Genomic DNA, 17,449 nt, shown 5'->3' on the forward strand with positions numbered 1-17,449 from the left:
GAATGCTTGTTATGTGGTAATGACTGACTAATACAACCACCCACTTTTGTGACAACGTGGAGAAAAAATATTATTAACTTCAGTCATATCATTAATTAACATTCATGTGGTACTCAATGTGTATAGAAATATGCAATCTGACAGCCATAAAAGATTTGGAATTTTAGACTTTGCACTGGAAGTTTCTGGTGGAAGGGTATGACATTCATCCAATCACTCCTTTAATACCATTTATTATGAGCTTCTTCTGTGCCAGAAATACTGTGCTACAGCCTGGAAGAACAAAAATAAACAAGATGGACACCTGACATCAATAAACATGAGGCCTAGTAGAAGGTGACAGATTTGCAAAAAATGCAGTATTTTATAAAATTATACACATTGGCTGACTTTGAATTGTATATAGCACAGCAAGTAGAGTCCAGCATACTGTGTCAGCATGCTTGGGTCAGAATCTAGGCCCAATCTCTACCTTACCGTTATGTGCCTCTGTTTCCTCATTTTTAAAAAAAGCAGTGAATTGCGGTGCCTGGATGGTTCAGTTGGTTAAGCATCCAACTGTTGATTTTGGATCAGCTCATAATCTCACAGTCATGGGATCGAGCCCTGCATTAGGCTCCATGCTCAGCAGGGAGTCTGCTTGAGATTCTCTCTCTCACTCTCCCTCTCCTCCTCCCCCTGCTTGCTCTCACTCTCTCTCTCTCTCAAATAAATAAATAAATCTTTTAAAAAATATCTACATATAAAAAATAAATAAAAAATAAAAAGCAGTGAAATAGTTGTTAGGTCACTGCCTAATATATAACATAAACTCAATTCTAGTTATTATTATCACTGTTATTCTTATTGTCAGTATCAGCAGCATCTGTTCTTTTATAATCAATAGTTTCCTGAGCATAGTGTGCCTAGACACATGGAAGGCACTGTGCCAAAGGCTGAGAGGGATTCAAAAAGTAATGAAGCAGTCTTCTACTCTCAAGGCACTCACCAGGAAAATCCACATGAAAAGGACAGTGGTTATAGTGAGTGAAAAAATAGTCACTGGAAGAATCATGTAATATGTACCTTGTCAATTCAAAGAAATGGAAACAAATTATTTTATGTTCATATAAGCAGCCAGACCTAACCAGTTAAGTTTTCACTTGTATTATGAATTTGACTCAACCTTGCTTAGGATTACCCTATGTAAACTCTTGATAGCTACAACTAAAATTAAAAAGTAGGAATTTGTATTTCTTCCTTGATAAATTGACCCAGTCTGACCTATATTCTCAGAAGGAGGGTCTCAGATAACAATTCCTATACAATTCTATTCAAGTTGTATAAACTGGTCTATAGCTATGGCTCTGCCATTTGCAAAAGAAAAATATAAAATATAATCTGGATTCCAGAGCTTGCCTTACTTACCACATTTCTAATTCAGACTTAGTGGCTGTAAAACAGCCTTAGTTGGTCCAAATTTCCAAAATAACCACAATATCTAATTTCTATCCAAATATACATGCAGGAAAAAAAAACAGAATAAGTTTGTTATTAAAGTTTAATGTGACAGATAAAAGTAATCCTAATAATACAATGTATAGACTAAAAGCCATATGTGACTGGAATAAAAGGAGGGCCAGTTCCCTGGACTTGGCCAAGGTGAGAGATATGGTGGTTTATGGAAGGTTCAGAGGTGGTATGGGAAATGGGAAATGGCCTTACTTTATATATATGAGCTTCAGGTATTTTCCCCTCCAAAATGAGGCATTTTGTTGATTATAATAAACAGAGACACCTGGGTGGCTCAGTTGGTTAAGCATCTGCCTTCAGCTCAGGTCATGATCCTAGGATTGAGCCCTGCATCAGGCTCCTTGCTCAACAGGGAGCCTGCTTCTCCCTCTGCCGGCCTCCCCCCCTGCTTGTGCTCTCTCTCTCTCTGTCTCTCTGACAAATAAATAAATACAATCTTAAAAAAAAAGCTTATAAACACACACACACACAAACCACTCACAAATCAATAAAACAGATATCTTTATAAAATTAGGCAAAGGATAAGAAGTAGTAGTTCAGAGGAAAGAAAATATGAATAGCTAACATGAAAATATGCTTAACTTTCCCAGTAAATACAGAAATTAAAATAAAGACAATATTAAGATATTTTACACTTATCTGATTGCATTTTAAAATATTACATATTAACAAGAGCTGAGAGGAAAATAAGAAGTTCTTTGATATACACAATTTTGTTGTGAAGCATCCTGGAGGGCAACTTGATACTATCTACCAAATTTTAAAATATGCTTAACTCTTAGCTAAGCTATTCTATTTGCATTATATCTTAAAGAAATATTTGTAGAAGGGGCGGAGCAAGATGGAGGAGGAATAGGAGACCTGGATTTCGTCTGGTCGCAGGAATTCAGCTGGATAGGGATAAAACCATTTTGAACACCTATGAACTCAACAGGTGATCACAGAAAGGAATAGCAACAACTCTCTGAACAGAAAAGCGACCACTTACTGGAAGGTAGGACGTATGGGGAAGTGAATCTGAGGTGATAGTCAGGAAGATAGACAATGGGGAAGGGGCCTCTGTCAGCCACTACTGGCAAGTGATAGAACAGCGGAGCACAAAATCAGAACTTGTAGGAGGCTGCTCCGCTGAGGGACGTCGCTCCAGTGGCTAAGCAGGGGGTGGAACCCTCTCTGGGACAGTGTGGTCTCAGGACCCTCAGGATCACAGGAAGACCAGGGGTGCCTGAGTGCGGCAGAGTTCCCAGGTATCAGAGTGAGGAAGCCGGCTGCAGAGATGGAGCTGAGGATCGAGCTCTCAGCTCGGGGTTGCCATAAACCATGATCCACAGCACAGCTGGGCCACTGCTCTTCCAGCAGGGACCCAACAAGTGGCAGATCCAGGGAGACTCCCCTTCCTCCCCTGGGAAGAGCGGCGCGGGAGCACACTGCAGGGATCTGCTGGGTTTAGAGACTCCACACGGGGTCGGGTGCCAGAGATAGAAACACTCCGTCACTGGCCAGGTGAGCATGGAGTGTGGCCAGAGACTGGGGAGATGGGAGTGATTGACTGCTTTTCTCTGGGGGCTCACTGAGGAGCGGGGCCCTGAGTTCTCGGCTCCTCCGGGGTGGAGATTGGGAGGCCGACATTTTCACTCTCGTCCTCCAAAGCTGTACGGAAAGCTTGCAGGGAACAAAAGTTCCTGAGAGCAAACCCGAGCAGATTCCTTAGCTGGGACCAGCAAGGGCAGGGCAATTCCACCTCTGGCAAAGACATTTGGGAACCACGGCAACAGGCCCCTCCCCCAGTAGATCAGCAAGAACGGCCAGCCAAGACCAAGTTTACTCTCCAGCGCTAGGGGAATACTGCACATAGAATTCATGGCTTTTTTTTACCATGATTCTTTAGTCTTTCAAAGTTAATTTTTTAACTGTCTTTTTTTTTTTAATTTTTCATTTTCCCTTTTTCAACCAACATCTTATCAATCCATTTAAAAAATATATTTTCTCATTTTTAGAGTCATATTCTATCCCTTCATAGTTGTTACCCTTATTTTTGGTGTATATATATATAAGTTGTTCCCTCTTTAAAATTTTGAGATAGTTTCTTCTAACAGATCAAAATATACCCTAAATCTCGAGTGTATGGCTTTGTTCTAGTCTCCTGCCTGATCACATTCTCTCCCCCCTTTTTTTTAATCCTCTTTCTTTTTTCAACCAACTTCTTATCAATTCCTTTTATAAAATCTTTTATAATTTTCATCTTTACAATCATATTCCATCCCTTCATCATATTAACTCTTATTTTTGAACATATACAAGTTTTTCTTTCTTTAAAATTTTAGGAGGCACTTTCTTCTGACAGACCAAAATATGCCCCAAATCTAGTGTGTGGCACTGATCTATGCATCAGCCTGATCATATTTGATCATATCCTGTTTTTTTTGTTTATTTGTTTTTATCTTTTTCTTTTTCTTTTTTCTTTCTTTCCATTTCTTTTCTCCTGGTTCCAGGTCTTTTCTGATTTGTTTAGTGTATATTTTCTGGGGACATTGTTACCCTGTTAGCATTTTCTTCTCTCATTCATCTATTCTCCTCTGAACAAAATGACAAGACAGGAAAAAAAATCACCTCAACAAAAAGAACAAGAGGCAGTACTGACTGCCAGGGACCTAATCAATAAGGACATTAGTATGATGTTGGAACTAGAGTTTGGAATGATGATTTTAAAGATACTAGCTGGGCTTGAAAAAACCATGGAAGTTATTAGATAAATCCTTTCTGGAGAAATAAAAGAACTAAAATCTAACCAAGTCGAAATCAAAAAAGGCTATTAATGAGGTACAATAAAAAATGGAGGCTCTAACTGCTAGGATAAATGAGGCAGAAGAGAGAATCAGCGATATAGAAGACCAAATGATGGAAAATAAAGAAGCTGAGAAAAAGAGAGATAAACAACTACTGGATCACGAGGGCAGAATTCGAGAGATAAGCGATACCATAAGACTAAACAACATTAGAATCATTGGGATCCCAGAAGAAGAAGAAAGAGAGAGAGATACAGAAGGTATACTGGAGCAAATTATAGCAGAGAACTTCCCTAGTTTGGGGAGGGAAACAGGCATCAAAATCCAGGAGGCACAGAGAACCCCTCTCAAAATCAATAAAAATAGGTCAACACCCCAACATCTAATAGTAAAGCTTACGAGTCTCAGAGACAAAGAGAAAATCCTGAAAGCAGCTCAGGAGAAGAGAGATGTAATCTACAATGGTAGAAACATTAGATTGGCAAAAGACCTATCCACAGAGACCTGGCAGGCCAGAAAGAACTGGCATGATATTTTCAGAGCACTAAATGAGAAAAATATGCAGCCAAAAAAACTATATCCAGCGAGGTTGTCATTGAAAATAGAAGGAGAGATAAAAAGCAAGCTTCCAGGACAAACAAAAACTAAAGGAATTTGCAAACACAAAACCAGCCCTCCAAGAAATATTGAAAGGGGTCCTCTAAGCAAAGAGAGAGCCTAAAAGTAACATAGATCAGAAAGGAACACAGACAATATAGAGTAACAGTCACCTTACAGGCAATACAATGGCACTAAATTCATACCTTTCAATAGTTACCCTGAATGTAAAAGGGCTAAATGCCCCAATCAAAAGACACAGGCTATCAGATTGGAACAAAAACAAGACCCATCGATATGCTGTCTGCAAGAGACTCATTTTAGACCCAATGACACCCCCAGATTGAAAGTGAAGGGGTGGAAAACCATTTACCATGCTAATGGACACCAAAACAAAGCTGGGTGGCAATCCTTATATCAGACAAACTAGATTTTAAAACAAAGACTGTAATAAGAGATGAGGAAGGACACTATATCCTACTTAAAGGGTCTATCCAACAAGATCTAACAATCGTAAATATCTATGCCCCTAACATGGGAGCAGCCAATTATATAAGGCAATTAATAACAAAAGCAAAGGAACACTTGACAACAATACAATAATAGTGGGGGACTTCAACACTGCCCTCACTGAAATGGACAGATCATCTAAGCAAAAGATCAACAAGAAAATAAAGACTTTAAATGACACACTGGACCAAATGCACTTCACAGATATATTCAGAACATTCCATCCCAAAGCAACGGAATACACATTCTTCTCTGGTGCCCGTGGAATATTCTCCAGAATAGATCACATCCTAGGTCACAAATCAGGTCCCAACCGGTACCAAAAGACTGGGATCATTCCCCGCATATTTTCAGACGACAATGCTTTGAAACTAGAATTCAATCACAAGACGAAAGTCGGAAAGAACTCAAATACATGGAAGCTAAAGAGCATCCTACTAAAGAATGAATGGGTCAACCAGGAAATTAAAGAAGAATTTAAAAAAATCATGGAAACCAATGAAAATGAAAACACAACTGTTCAAAATCTTTGGGATACAGCAAAGGCAGTCCTGAGAGGAAAGTATACAGCAATACAAGCTTTTCTCAAGAAACGAGAAAGGTCAAATACACAACCTAACCCTACAACCAAAGGAGCTGGAGAAAGAACAGCAAATAAAGGCCAAACTGAGCAGGAGAAGAGATATAATAAAGATCAGAGCAGAAATCAATGAAGTACAAACCAAAAGAACAGTAGAACAGATCAACGAAACTAGGAGCTGGTTCTTTGAAAGAATTAACATGATTGATAAACCCCTGGCCAGACTTTTCAAAAAGAAAAGAGAAATGACCCAAATCAACAAAATCATGAATGAAAGAGGAGAGATCACAACCAACACCAAAGAAATACAATTATAAGAACATATTGTGAGCAAATCTATGCCAGCAAATTAGATAATCTGGAAGAAGTGGATGCATTCCCAGATATGTATCAACTACCAAAACTGAACCAGCAAGAAATAGAAAACCTGAACAGACCTATAAGCACAAAGGATGTTGAAGCAGTCATCAAAAACCTCCCAACAAACAAAAACCCAGGGCCATATGACTTCCCAGGGGAATTCTACTGAACATTTAAAGAAGAATTAATACCTATTCTCCTGAAACTGTTCCAAAAATAGAAATGGAAGGAAAACTTCCAAACTCATTTTATGAGGCCACCATTACCTTGATCCCAAAACCAGACAAAGACCCCATCAAAAAGGAGAATTACAGACCAATATCCTTGATGAAGGTGGATGCAAAAATTCTCAGCAAAATACTAGCCAATAGGATCCAATAGTACATTAAAAAGATTATTCACCATGACCAAGTGGGATTTATCCCTGGGTTACAGGGTTGGTTCGACATCCAGAAATCAATCAATGTAATAAAATACATTAATCAAAGAAAGAACAAGAATCATATGATCTTCTCAATAGATGCAGAAAAAGCATTTGACAAAGTACAGCATCCTTTCTTGATTAAAACTCTTCAGAGTCTAGGGATAGAGGGCACATACCTGAATATCATAAAAGCCATCTATGAAAAACCCACAGTGAATATCATTCTCAATGGGGAAAAACTGAGAGCTTTCCCCCTAAGGTCAGGAACATGGCAGGGATGTCCACTTTCACCACTGTTATTCAACATAGTATTAGAAGTCCTAGCCACAGCAATCAGACAACAAAAAGAAATAAAAGGCGTCTAAATTGGCAAAGAAGAAGTCAAACTCTCTTCACAGATGACATGATACTTTATGTGGAAAACCCAAAAGACTCCACACCAGAACTGCTAGAACTCATACAGGAATTCAGTAAAGTGGCAGGATATAAAATCAATGCACAGAAATCAGTGGCATTCCTATACACCAACAACAAGACAGAAGAGAGACAAATCAAGGAGTCTATCCCATTTACAATTGCACCCAAAACCATAAGATACCTAGGAATAAATCTAACCAAAGAGGCAAAGAATCTGTACTCAGAAAACTATAAAATACTCATGAAAGAAATTGAAGAAGACACAAAGAAATGGAAAAACGTTCCATGCTCATGGATTGGAAGAACAAATATTGTGAAGATGTCAATGCTACCTAGAGCAATCTACACATTCAATGCAATCACTATCAAAATGCCATCTACTGTTTTCAAAGAAATGGAACAAATAATCCTAAAATTTGTATGGAACCAGAAAAGATCCCAAATAGCCAGAGGAATGTTGAAAAAGCAAAGCAAAGCTGGCAACATCACAATTCCAGACTTCCAGCTCTATTACAAAGCTGTCATCATCAAGACAGTATGGTACTGGCACAAAAACAGATACATAGATCAATGGAACAGAATAGACAGCCCAGAAATGGACCCTCAACCCTATGGTCAACTAATCTTCAACAAAGCAGGAAAGAATGTCTAATGGAAAAAAGACAGTCTCTTCAACAAATGGTGTTGGGAAAATTGGACAGCCACATGCAGAAGAATGAAACTGGACCATTTCCTTATACCACACACAAAAATAGACTCCAAATGGTTGAAAGACCTAAACGTGAGACAGGAGTTCATCAAAATCCTAAAGGAGAACACAGATAGCAACCTCTTTGACCTCAGCTGCAGCAACTTGTTCCTAGAAACATCGCCAAAAGCAAGGGAAGCAAGGGCAAAAATGAACTATTGGGATTTCATCAAGATAAAAAGCTTTTGCACAGCAAAGGAAACAGCAAAACCAAAAGACAACTGACAGAATGGGAGAAGATATTTGCAAATGACATATCAGATAAAGGGCTAGTATCCAAAATCTATAAAGAACTTATCAAACTCAACACTCAAAGTACAAATAATCCAATCAAGAAATGGGCAGAAGACATGAACAGACATTTTTCCAAAGAAGACATCCAAATGGCCAACAGGCACATGAAAAAGTGCTCAACATCGCTCAGCATCAGGGAAATCCAAATCAAAACCTCAGTGAGATACCTCCTCACACCAGTCAGAATGGCTAAAATTAACAAGTCAGGAAATGACAGATGTTGGTGGGGATGCGGAGAAAGGGGAACCCTCCTACACTGTTGGTGGGAATGCAAACTGGTGCAACCACTCTGGAAAACAGTACAGAGGTTCCTCAAACAGTTGAAAATAGAGCTACCATAAGATCCAGCAATCACACTACTGGGTATTTACCACAAAGATACAAATGTAGGGATCTGAAGTGGTACGTGTACCCCAATGTTTATAGCAGCAATGTCCACAGTAGCCAAACTGGAAAGAGCCACGATGTCCATCGACAGATGAATGGATAAGGAAGAGGTGGTATATATACGCAGTGGAACATTATGTAGCCATCAAAAGGAATGAGATCTTGCCATTTGCAATGACGTGGATGGAACTGGAGGGTGTTATGCTGAGTAAAATAAGTCAATCAGAGAAAGACATGTAACATATGACCTCACTGATATGAGGAATTCTTAATCTCAGGAAGCAAACTGAGGGTTGCTGGAGTGATGGGGGGGTGGGAGGGATGGGGTGGCTGGGTGATAGACACTGGGGATGGTATGTGCTATGGTGAGCTCTGCGAATTGTGCCAGACTGTTGAATCACAGATCTGTACCTCTGAGACAAATAATACATTATATGTTTAAAAAAAAAAAGAAAAAGATGAAGAAGATAGCAGGAGGGGGAGATGAACCCTGAGAGATGATGGACTTGAATAACAAACTGAGGGTTCTAGAGGGGAGGGGTGTAGGTGGATGGGTTAGCCTGGTAATGGGTATTAAAGAGGGCATGTAAAAAAAAAAAAGAAATATTTGTATAACTGCACAAAGAGGAATATAAAGGGCCGCTCATTGCACCTATCATTTCAGTAGAGAAAAAAGAAAAAAAAAGAAAAAACCCGTCTTAATGTTGAAATGATTAAATAGACTATTTTACCATTACTGCAGAAATTCAAAAGAATGAGGTAGATTTCTATATATCGGAATGGTAATGTCTCACATCATTGGATTAAAAAAGCAGGTTTCTGAACAATATGAAAGATATGGCATTATTTGTTTTGAAAATGTCCACATGAAATATATTATTCTATGTGAATATATATATGTAAAAATGTATGGAAAATAGTCTTGAAAGATACAAAACAGTGGTTATTTCTGAGAAGGGGACTGACATTGCAGAGTCTAAATGGACATTTACAAGCAAACAACAACAAAAGCCAGAGACAGAACTGTGAGACAAGTGCAAGTGATCAATAAATGTGAAAGAGGATGAGAGAGAAAAGACATTACTAAATGGACACTGCTACTGTATTAATCCATACTGTTTTAATTTTTACAAAACTTTTCCATGTAATTACAAATAAATAGAACTTTCACTTACCAAGATGGAATAACAAGGAATGCATTTACAATCTCTACTGAAACAACCAAAACCTGACAAACTATGTGAAATAAAAATTATAAGACACCAGATATCAGGCAATCAAGGTGAGTAATCCTTGAGAGATGGGAAACAAATGAGGTGAGGCTTGTGACTAATGTCTTAAACTCTGAGGCTGCTATAACAAAATATTATAGGCTGGGTAGCTTATAAACAATAGAAATTTATTTTTTACAGTTTTGGAGGCTGGAAGTCCAAGATCAGGGTGTCAACCATGTCAGGCAAGGACCCTATACCCGACAGTATACTTTTCATTGTCCCTTCCCATGGTGGAAGAGAGAAGGGAACTCTCTTGAGCCTCTTTTATGAGACACTAATTATATTCATGAGGGCTCCGTCCTCATGACCTATCACCTCCCAAAGGCCCACCTCCTATTGCTATCACTTTGGGCATTAAGATATTAGTATATAAGCTTTAGAGGATATAAACATTCAGATCATAGCAACCAACCAGCTTATTGAGAGAATTTCTGGGATGCAGAACAAGGTGGAGGAATCCAGGCAATGCCCAGAGGAGGACTCTTTGAGTTGGAGAGATAGAGTTAAAATTCTAAGAGAGACAAGGTTGTGACTCAAATTCATAGGACAGAGTAACAGAGGTCAACACACACACAAAAAAAAAACTCCAGAAATCTGTAGAGTTCCAAGTATTCAGCTGAGTGCTGATCAGTAAATGCATGAGAGGAAACTACCAGAGGGTGGAAAAAGAACCACATGAAAGGAATCATCACACAGGACTGGAAGTAGTGCAGTTTCCATGATTCATGGGACATTGAGTAGAGCAACTAGAATGATCTTTCCACAGCAGTGTGGAATAGTTACCCCAAGGCTGAGCACTGCTCTAGTCCATCTAAAGAATCTTAAAATTTGATACCTGAAGATCAAAATATTTCCAAGTAACTTAACTACATCCCAGAATAAAGCTAAAGAGTATTTATAGGGAAACAAATAAACAAAAGCCAACACCTCAGGGTGTTGGCTTCTCTCTCTCTCCCTCTGCTGCTCCCCCTGCTATGCTCATTTTTTCTCTGTCAAATAAATAAATAAAATCTTAAAAAAAAGCCAACACCCAACAAAATAGAGTTCACAGTGTCTGACATCCAAATATAAATTACTAAAAAAGAACAAAGTTACAAAGAAAAAATATAGCCCATGTACTAGAGTTAAATTAATTAATTAAATTGAATCAGAACAGACACAGATGTTACAATCTATAGACAAAATTATTAAGGAAGTCATTTAAATTATCTTCCATATATTCAAAAATCAGTTACAAACATAGAAGATATTAAGAAATGCAAATCCCAAAGGTAAAAACTCCAATGCGTAAGATTTTAAAATAGCCTGTATGGGCTTAAAGACAGAGTAAACATTACAAAAAAAAAAAAGGCAGAAAAACTTGAAGGCATAGTGATAAAAATGATCTAAAATCAAACACTGAAAGAAGCAAAAATTAACAATCACAGAAACAAAACAAAAAACAAGCAAACAACAACAAAAGCCAGAGACAGAACTGTGAGACAACTGCAAGTGACCTAATAAATGTGAAAGAGGATGAGAGAGAAAAGAAAGTTTGAAAAATAATGACCACATTTATTGAAAACTATAAAGCTTCAGATCTAAAAATCACAATGAACCTCAAGCACAAGAGATGAAGAAAATGATAGCAAGCACATAATAAATTGTTCAAAACCAGTAATAAAAAGAAATTCTAAAAGAGTCTAATTATAGAGGAATAAATATAATGATGACTGAAAATTTCTAGTCAGAAAAACCTGCACCCCAAAAAACAGTTTAAACATTTTAACAGTTTAAACGAAATATTTTAAAAATCCTGGGGGTGGGAGGATGGAGAGGGAGATAATTTAGAAATCTATATCTGGTGAAAACTTCTTTCAAAAACAAAGGTGAAATAAAGACATTTTCAGGCACACAAAAGCTGAAAGAATTCCTTATTACCAGATATTCCCTATAAAAATATATAGGAAGTTGTTTAGACAGAAAATAAAAAATATTGGTAAACTGTGATAAGTCAAAATATAAACTATATACCCTAAAACAATCACTAAAATAACAAAGTAATGAGTTTTAGTTAATGCATCAACAAAGGAGGTAAATTTGATTTATAAACTATCTTCAATTGATCCAATAGTTGGCAGGAAAAAAACAATACAAGGAGAAAAGAACAGATGGGACACATAGAGAGTAGACAGATTGATGATAGACTTAAATCTTACTATATCATTAATCACACTAAATGTAAATGTTCAGAATATCCTCCCAAAAAGGATGAGATTGTAAAATTAGATAAAAACAAAAGCAATACTCAACCAGTGGCTGTGTATAAGAAAGACACTTCAAATGTAAAGATACAACTATAAAGATACAAATGTAAAGTAAAAGAATGACAAAAGTTGTATAATGCTAACACTACTCAAAAGACAACTAGGGTAGCTGTTTAATATAAAACAAATTTTATTTTTAGGCAAACCGGCGAAGCACATTTTCAGTGATAAGATGTTTTTTTTTTCCTGATAATGATAAAGTGTCAATGCATTAAGAAAATAAAACTATGATAAATTTTATGTACCTAATAAGAGAAATTCAAAATATGTGAAACAAAATTTAGTAGAACAGCAAGGACAAATAGACAAAACCATACTTGCAGTCAAAGATTGCAATACATCTCTCTCAATTTATAGAATAGGGGGAAGGAAAATCAGTAAAGTTATAAAACAATTGAAAACAGATAGCAACTAACAACCTTTATGGAATACTCTCTGCAACAACAGCAAAATGCAACATTTTTCCAAGAGCACATGAAATATGTGCCAAGAGAGGCCACATATTGTACCTAAAAATGATCCTCAGGTAACTTCAAAGTATACAAGTTACACAAATACTATTCAAATATGAACTAAATTTTTAAAATAACAGAAATATTTGGAGATAAACTCAGATAAACTCAAAATATTTGGGAACCAAACCACACTTCTATGGGTCAGAGCAAATATCAAAAGGGAAAATTAGAAGGTATTTTGGATTGAATAAAAATAAAAACAAGCCATATCAAAGATTTGGGGTAGCCAATTTACCATACCAAAAGTCCATGTTTAAAAACATGAATGATCTTAAATAAAAGACCTCAACTTCCAACTTAAGAATTCAGAAAAAGAAGAGCAAATTTAGCCTAAAGTAAGCAGGAAAAAAGAAATTAATAAAGATCAAAATGTAAATCAATGAAATAGAAAACAAATGAGAAAATTAATAAAACCAGAAGCTTATTTTTATACATGATCAATAAACCTGATAAACCTCTAGGTAGACTAATCAGAATAAAAAGGGAAGACTGAAATCACCAAGCTCATGAATGACAGATGGCATCACTATAATTTCTACAGATATTGAAAGAATAATAAGGGAATATAGCCAAAAATTTGACAACTTAGAGAAATAAGACAAAATTTTGAAGGACACAAAGTACAAAAGCTCACCTAAAAATAATCTGAAGAATCCTAAATTCATTAAAGAAACTGAATTTATTGTGCCAGCCTTACATGACTTCACTGGTTAATTCTACAAAACATTTAAGGAGGAAATACTAACAAATTCTACACAAAATTTTCCAGGAAAATTATAAAAAATGGAATACTTCCCAATTCACTTTATGAAGCCATCATTACTTTGATACAAAAACTGCACAAAAGCATTACATGAAAAGACAGCTATAGACCCATAGTATTAATAATTATAGGTGAAAAAAATTCTTACTAGAATTTTATAAAATCAAATCTAAAAATTTATTAAAAGGATTTTATTCCAGAAATACAAGTCTGATAAAACCAAAGTACATGAAAATCTCAACAGATGTAGAAATAGCATTTGAAAAAATCCAACATCCATTCTTGATGATAACTCTTACCAAATCAGAAATAGCAGGAGATTTCCTCAGCCTGGAAAAGTATGTCTACAAAAACCCCATAGTTAATACAATAGTAATGATGAAAGACTAAATGCTTCCAACCTAAGATCAGTAACAAGATAATGTGTCCAATCTTACCACCTCCATTAAATATTTCACTAGAGATTCTAACCAGTGTTATAAAGCAGGAAAATATAAGTAAAAATGGTTTTTATTTTCAGGTGAAATGGTAGTCTATGTTGAAAATTTGATAGAAAAAAATGTTAAAGTATTTATAAGTGATTTTGGCAAGATTGCAGTATATAAGATCAGTATTTTAAAAAACTGCATTGCTATATACCAGCAAAAATAATGAAATAAAATATATCATTTGTATTGGCATCAAAATATGAAATTCTTAGAGATAAATCTGACAAGAGATATTAAAGATCTATACACAGAAAACTAAAAGCTCTATTGCTATAAGAAATGAAAGAAGAACTAAATAATTGGAATGATATATTGTGTTCAGGTTTGGAAGACTCAATATTGGTAAGATGTCAATTATTCCCAATTTGATGGATAGATTCAATGCCTCCCAAACAAAAGGGCAACAAGCTTTCCTTACAGAAACTCACAAACTTATTCTAAAATTCACAGGGAAAGGCAAAGGACCTAGAATAAACAAAACAACTTCAAAACAAACAGAATTGTAGGGCTAACATTCTTTGATTTCATTATAAACCTACAGAATTAAGACAGGGTGCTATTAGAAAAATAAACACATACACACCCCAAAATGAAATAAAACAACAAAAAAGAAAACAAACAAAAAAAGACAAATAAATAAATGGAACAGACTGAAGTCTTCAGAAATAGGTCCACACTATGGTAACTGCTTTTTGACAAAGGAACAGAGACAATTTCGTGGAGAGAAGATAATAGTTATCAACAAATGGTACTAGATCTTAGGAAATTCCATAAAAAAAAAAAAAAAAACAACCCACAATCTATGTTTTACACTATATATAAAGTTTAAGTCAGAAAGGATTATGAACATAAATGTAAATCCTAAAACTACAAATGTGTTAAAAAGAAAATTTTCTGGACTCAGCTTAGGCAAATGTCTCCTGAGTATGATATCAAAAGCATATTTCATAAAATGACACAAAAAAATTATCTTTCAAAAACAACAAAAACTTCTCAAAAGACACTGGTAAGAGAATGTAAAGACAAATTTCATCCTGGAAAAAAATATGTGCAAATTATATTTTTGATAAATGACTTGTATCTGGAATATATAATTTTCAAAACTCACTGATCAAAAACCGAACAGTCCAATACTAAAATAGACAAAAAGATATATATAAAACCTATGTATTAGATAATTACAAATATATATATATATATGCGCATATGGAAATGTTAAACGTCATTTCATTAGGGAAGTGCAAATTAAAACTACACTGTTTTTGAGGTTGAGGTACAAATTTCCAGTTATAAAATAAATAAATCATGGGGATGAAAAGTACGCATGGAGAATATAGTTGATAATGTTGTAATAACATTGTATTGTGACAGATGATAACTACACTGTGATGAGCCCTGCATAATGTATACAATTGTCAAATTACTATGTTGTACACCTGAAACTAATATAACATCCTATATCAACTATACTTCAATAATCAAAACTTAAAAAAAAAAACCCTACAATGTGAAACCACTACACACCTATTAGAATGGCTCACATGAACAAGGACTGACAAGACCAAGTATTATTAGAGATGTGTGGGAACTACAATAGAAAATATTCGCTTTATGCAAAGGAAGGCAGTAAAGGAAGAATAGAGGAATCACAAACAGGAGACACAGAAAATGATACACAGTATTGTGGAAATCTTTCTATATAAATTGATGAAATACAAGCTACCCTTTTCCTTTTGCATGCCTGTTTTATATTCTATTTAGTGTTATGTTTCATAATTTAATTTACCACCAATGGTGATTGTTTATATTGTATCCATGTCTTTGTAATTATAAATAGTCCTATGATAAACATCCTTACAGGTATGTTGTGATTCAGGGTTTGGTTGTTTATTTGTTTGTTTTAAAGCACCAGATGCCATACGTTTTCTTCTCTCACAGAGCAGTGGCTAGCTATGGAAGAACAGTGAAGGGTGAGCCTCATATACAATTATGGTACTGTTCCATACTTTTGAAACCACTCAGGTTCCATCCAAATATGGATGAAAACTCAGGTTCCATCCAAATATGAGCTAATTCAAAAAATGTACTTGGGTAACACTGGCAATATAGACGATCCTTCTGTTCAGGATTAAATTGTGGGAAAATTCGTGTAAGCCTCAGACTTGCTGTGTTAGAGAAAATCTCTTAGCCTCAACTCCTGTGCTTGCGCTCTTGCAAGAGCTCTATGCAGTAACACAAGCCATCACCAATATCATCATAAAGGCCTCAAATACTGTCATTTATTCTGGGCTTATACTCTTAATAGTGAGCTGTGAACTAAGAACTTCCTATTATCGGAGGAGAGGAGCAAGATGGCGGAGGAGTAGGAGACCTGGATTTCGTCTGGTCTCAGGAATTCAGCTGAATAGGGATCAAACCATTCTGAAGACCTACGAACTCAACAGGAGATCAAAGAGGAGAGTAGCAACAACTATCTGAACAGAGAAGCGACCACTTACTGGAAGGTAGGACGTGCGGAGAAGTGAATCTGAGGCGATATTCGGGAGGATAGACGGCGGGGGAGGGGCCTCCGCCGGCCACTTCTGGCAAGTGCTAGAGCCGCGGAGCACAAAATCGGAACTGTTAGAAGTCAGCTCCGCTGAGGGACGTCGCTCCTGTGGCTAAGCAGGGGGTGGAATCCTCCCGGGACAGTGTGGTCTCAGGACCCTCGGGGTCACAGAAAGACCGGGGGAGCCTGAGTGCGCCAGAGCTCCCAGGTATCGGAGCGGGGAAGCCGGCTGCAGAGACGGAGCCAAGGCGTGGGCTCTCAGCTCGGGGTTGCCATAAACTGTGATCCGCGGTCCAGCAGGGCCACTGCTCCTGCAGCAGGGACCCAACAAGCGGCAGATCCGGGGAGACTCCCCTTCCTCCCCCGGGAGGAGTGGCGTGGGAGCGCACTGCAGGGATCTGCTGGGTTTGGAGACTCCACACGGGGTCGGGTGCCAGAGATAGCAACGCTCGGTCACAGTCTGGGTGAGCACAGAGTGCGGCCGGAGACCAGGGACACAGGAGTGACTGCTTTTCTCTGGGGGCGCACTGAGGAGCGGGGCCCCGAGTTCTCAGCTCCTCCAGGTGGAGATTGGGAGGCCACCATTTTTGCCCTGGTCCTCCAAGACTGTACGGAGAGCTTGCAGGGAACAAAAGCTCCTGAGATCAAACTCGAGCAGCTTGCTTAGCCCGGACCGACAAGGGCGGGGCAATTCAGCCTCCGGCAAAGACATTTGGAAACCACAGCAACAGGCCCCTCCCCCAGAAGATCAGCACGAACAGCCAGCAAGCCAAGACCAAGTTTAGCGATCAAGGAGAACCGGAGAACTCCAGCGCTAGGGGAATACTGCACATAGAATTCATGGCTTTTTTTAAACATGATTCATTAGTTCATCAAAGTTAATTTTTGTTAACTGTTTTTTTTTTCTTTTTCCCTTTTTCAACCAACATCTTATCAATCT

Source organism: Callorhinus ursinus, unplaced genomic scaffold (assembly GCF_003265705.2).
Source record: "Callorhinus ursinus isolate GAN/ISIS: 27379988/994484 unplaced genomic scaffold, GSC_fseal_2.0 scaffold3, whole genome shotgun sequence".
Classification (NCBI taxonomy): Eukaryota; Metazoa; Chordata; class Mammalia; order Carnivora; family Otariidae; genus Callorhinus; species Callorhinus ursinus.